Genomic DNA, 5,602 nt, shown 5'->3' with positions numbered 1-5,602 from the left:
GATGTCTGGTTTTCAGCTCCAGTCAGACACTCTCAGTCTCCAGAAAATTGTTGAAGTTTTGTCTTGTGACTACACTGTTTGCTGATCTTATGCAATACGTACTCAATATTGAAAAGCCTACAGTTGTTATTTATGCACCCAGATATAACCATAAAGCTGATTTTCATACACTCAGATGCTTCCTCAGTGTCCGCTTCAGAGAGTGATCTGTATTTGTGTTGCTCCATCCTCTTCTGTCTGACCATTTCATTACTTTTGAAACAGAACTATTTCCATTGCAAACTGAGTTAAATTGTTTTCTGGTCCTTCATGCTTTGTCATGAGTCACACTAGAACTGCTGACTTTCAGCAAGTCACAGTGCTGGAGTCATTAGGCTCATAATGATCTGCAGCCATCTTCCTTGCTAGCACCTGCTTCCTTTTCTGATGCACTACTGCAGCAAAAATTGTAAGTAATATGGCAAATTCCAGAGCCATTCACATTCATCTGGCACCTCTCCACTGACCTTGGTCCACAAACTGAAGAGCAGCTGAAAGACCTGTGAGTTGGTTCATTGCCAGTTTATCCTGGAAATCCTTGGTAGCTTTCTTATCCGCTTTGAATACGTGACTTTGGTGGTCCTCCAGCAGCTCAGGTGGAGTCATCCATTTCCCTCCCAGCCCTAAGCCCCCATGCCTTTGTCTTCACTCTCAGCTGTTTCCCTGGGCTGTTCATACTGCTGGCTGTCTCCAAGCCACTCACTGATGGTCTGTCGGCAATCCAGGTGGCTCAGACTGTTCTGTGGCACAGTGAGGGAAGCACCATTCATGCAAGGGCATTGACAGGCACTCCTGCTTCTGTTAATCTCCCAAAGGCAACAATGTATAGAGAATAGCAGGTTTAACATCTTCAGTAATGACCTAGATCGTGGGACAGAGTGCACACTCAGCAAGTTGGAAGGCAGTACTAACCAGAAGTGGTTGATGCACCAGATCATTGTGCTGCCATGTAGTGGGACCTTGACAGGCAAGAATGGACTGGAAGGATCTCCATAAAGTTCACCAGGGTGAAATGCAAAGTCCTTCACTTTGTGAAGAGTAACACCTGACACCAGTACAGGCTGGGGACTTGAGGTCTGGAAATAAAACAGAAGTGGCTTTAGTGGTCCTGGTGGACACCAAGCTGAACATGAGGTATGCATGAGCTCTTGCAGTCTAGAAGTTCAACAGCATCCTGGACTGTACTAGGAAGACTATTTCCATCAGGTTGAAGAGGGAATCTTACCCCTCTACTCATCATTGGTGAGACAGATCTGGATTGTGAGGTCCAGTTCTGGCCTCGCCAGTTCAAAAAGCACATGGACATGCGGGAGTGAGTCTGCCAAAGGGCTACAGTCTGCCAAAGGGCTACAAAGACAATTAAGGAATTGGAACATCTCTCAAATGAGGAAAGGCTGAGAGAGCTGAGACTCTTCATTCAGCCTGGAGAAGAGAAGTCTTCAGGGGGATCTTGGCTATACGTTTATATACCTGAGGGGAAAGAATAAAGAAGAGGGAGTCAAGTATTTCTCAGTGGTACCCAGTGGGGACAGAACAAACTGAAACCCCAGAAACACTTTTTTATTGTGAGGGCAACTATGCACTTGTACAGGTTGCCCATAGAAGATGTGGGTTCTCTGTCTTTGGAGAGATTCAAAACCTGTCCGGGCATGGCTGTGAACAAAATACCCTGAGCAGAGGAGTTAGACTGGGTGATCTCCAGAGGTTCCTGCCAGCCTTGCCCATCCTGTGATTCTCTGATCTTTGCAGTATCTGAAACTGATGAGTCAGTCTCTCCTGTTTCCATGGTTAGAAACAGATTAAAAACCAGTTATAATGATAAAAAAAACTGATCTGACCCTTTATTATTGTGGATGACTTCTATACTATCTGTGTCTGGTTTCTTTTGGGAAATATTTGTGTTTGTTTCTTGGGTCCTTGTAAGATCTCCTTTCTGCTAGCAAGAGCCAAGTTGGGCAGAGGCTTCCTACTGCCTCTATACTTCTAATCCAGGCAGGTTGCTGTCCTTGTTTTTCTGAGCTGTGAGTGTTGCAAGGTGGACTTCCCATTTCTCTAGGAGTTGGTCGATTTTATTCATGCTTTAAAAGATGCATCCCAGGCAAAATACTTTCATATGCTATTTTTGTGACACCTTAAAATTCTCTTTGAAACTGTGCTAAAGTGATTCTTTAGATTCATACATCATGAACCAACTTTAAGGTATCGGAGAACCTCTACTATCATTCATGTTCATTCATGTTTCAGGACTAGAGAGTTCTCTTTCCACATTAAGCTAGCCACAGTTCTTGACACTAGGTTGTGGTATTTGAAGATCAGATCTTCCCAAGAAGATAAAATCAGGGATCAGATATAATCTTGAATTCTCTCAGCGATATATTGCCTCTTTTTCCTGGATTTTCCTGAATTCAAATAGAAAAGAGATCAGATTTTGTTACCCAAAAGTCCTTCCACATGTATATGACTTGTCCAGTCAACTTAACTCCTTCTGAGGGCAGTGACACTTCACTCTTTACTGCTAGAGTATCTTTAGTATTAATTAGTACCGCTTGCCTCTCTGCTCCTTTTCTCCCAATGGCCCTTGGCATTGCCAGGTCACTTCCTAGGGCAAGCATAGGATGTGAGCCATAGAAATACACAAATGCTTTGGTTAAAGCCTTCTGTGAACTCCTGTTTTGCCAGCAGCTGCTTCGACCTGACAGACTAGAGGAATTTAGTGTCTTTTTTATGTTTTTCTTCAGTAAAAATAGGCCAAATTTAGGGAGGTAATCCAACATATAATAAGGTTTACTTCATTATCATGGATATGATTTTGGCAACTCTGGGCTTGGTGATCCATGGAAGATGTCACAAATAAAGCTCTTTTCCTCAGACCTCACCTACTTGAATAATACCTGAAAATCTCTAGAGAGACTGCACCTTCAAAGAAAAATTACTGACGACTAGAGATACCAAGCTTTAATCACAGAATCACAGAATGCTCTGAGTTGGAAGGGACCCACAGGGATCATCAAGTCCAACTCCTAAGTGAATGGCCTGTTCCAAGATCAAACCTCTGCCCTCGGTGTTATTAGCACCATACTCAATTGAGCTACTCTCAGGGTCATGACTAACACAGATTCACTCCAAACAAAAATACAATGAAATGTCAATTATTAAGCAATAAAATGGACTTTTTTTTTTCTTTTCATCACTCAGGAGCTTACACTATAGAGGTAACCCAAGGCTCCATCAGATTTCAAATTACTGATTCTCTAAATGCGAACATGGAGGCACTTACCACAGCTATTTCATACAAAATACTGGTCTGCATTGGCATTTGCAAACGAGTTTATGTGGCTGACGTTCTCTGCTGTATGTCTCAATTTTTAATTCCTTCACTTTCATTATCTGCAAGTAGTGATTTTTCCATTTATACTTGTAATAATACAGCCAAAAAAAAAAAAAAAAAAAGAAACATGAAATGACAAGTGGCTACTGGGCAGGAAATGAATCACTCTGACTTGACTGTGTTAACCACAGATATTGCAAATATACAGAAATGCTTTGAAAACTTTCCAAGGACAATGCTCTGCTAAAACTATAACATGTATTCTGAGGATATGAATGTATTATTACACAACTCTTTGAAAACAATGAACCAAATGAAGCACTCAGTAAAAAAATCACGGGGATGTGGTTGGGTGGACTGATATCTACTACTCTCAAACTGTTCTTTGTAACCAGGTCTCTGTTCTCCTTTCTAGGAAGGATTCAGCAGAGTACTGACTGAAATTTAAATTAATTCTCACCAGATAATTTGTCTTTTTCTTCCCTGCACATCAGTATCAACCCAAAAGGATATTGCCATAACCCATTGACATATTTTGTTGGAAAAATTATTATTTTTTGTTCAAAAGGAGAAGTAAAGGCTTTTTCCATGCCCTGCTGTGATATTTGGCATTTTTCAGAAGATGTCCTTGGCCATTTACCAACATATTAACATTTTACATAGTATTTCCAGTTTGATTTGCTTCATTGGATCCCATTTGCTCAAGAGGGCTGAGATATACCGTTAAGGTCTAAAGTTTCTCAGAAAGTTTTTAGTCTCCTCTACTCCTATGTTGTAATCAGAGAAGAATATTTAAAGAAAAGATGCAAGCTAGGGACAAAATTTAATCCTAACTCATCCTCATTGATTCAATTAAAGTGATGGGAAACACCAGCAGTTTGAATAGGATCCATTACTTCCCAATATTCTACATCATGTAATTAGTAGAAATTATGTTAATTTCATTATGATTTCTGGTGCAGAGAATTATCTAAAAATCAAATAAAATATTGACTTTCTTTCTGAGGCTTCTTCATTAAAACTCCTGTTTGAGCTGCCCAGATATGGCCTGGAAAATAGGTGACTCAACCAGGGATAAAAAATCTCAACAAAGTAAAACATCTGTGGTTCATTTTGAAAAACATCATAACATGTAGTATAAAGTGTGAAAGGTCATGCAGCTTTATCTGAACATCCTGAATTTGAACAAACCTGCTGCGTTTCTTCTCCCTCAACTCTCATCACAGAATAAGGTTTGTCCTGGCTGTGTGGCCTTCAGCTGGACCTGCAGCTGGCACAGCTCTCAAATGCAGAGTTGCTGCAGAGCTTTTATTCAAACAGAGCCCAAGAGGAGGAAAAAAACAGTTAGTAATAGCTGCTACATCGTCAAAATAAAACTTTAAAGTAGCTAGTCCAGACTATGGGAGAGGCTCCCTTTCCCATTAGGCTGCCGGCTCCTTCCCCACGTGGAGAGCGGAGCTGTCCCCTGTGCCAGCAGTGTGAGATGGCCAGCCCACCACCACACACACCAGATCAGACATGTAACCTCTGTCCAGCTGGCTCTCCTGCCTGCTGCGTGGGAGGCAGTGGCTACCATGCCTCAAGGACCTTCCACAACACTTTTGTTACAGCCTGGCTTTACTACTCAGCCAGAGAGGGTAATTATTTCACTATAAAGTTTTGACACGTGTGTAGGAAACTCAGGTTTCACTGAGTGGTGTTTGGATGGAGTCAGGGGATGACCAACGGGAGGAATTATGCACCCATGCAGGTTAGGATATGGCAAACAAAGATCTGTCATGAAACATGTTCACCTCCATTCCTTCTGCATGACTGTTTCTTCTCCTGAGGGTGATCCTGCCTCACAGTTTTTGGAAGTGGTCCAGCAGCTCTCATATGAAGTCAGCAAGAGGTGGAGCATTCACCTGAGAATTGCCCTTGATCAAGCACTGAGATCAGATATGCATGGCTTTAGCTTCCAGCTGCCAGCACTTGCTGTCTCTAGACCTTAAATTTCTTTTCCTTGTCAAGGTAAATTCAGCATAACCAAGCCACCTTTCATTTTTCTATTCTGCCTCTTTTACTGCTTCCCTCTGCTGCACTTTTCCCATTAACTGCAATGTCTCATAAGATGTGAACACAGACCTGTACATTACTCTTATCTCCACCTTGCACAAGAAAAAATGGTCTCTGCTGCTTCTCCCTTGCATATGCCTTCAGACTTCACACTAAACCTCTGGGGTTGCTACAGAAATT

The sequence above is a fragment of the Cinclus cinclus genome, chromosome 5, assembly GCF_963662255.1.
Source record: "Cinclus cinclus chromosome 5, bCinCin1.1, whole genome shotgun sequence".
NCBI classification, from domain to species: Eukaryota; Metazoa; Chordata; class Aves; order Passeriformes; family Cinclidae; genus Cinclus; species Cinclus cinclus.
This window is presented reverse-complemented; position numbering follows the sequence as displayed.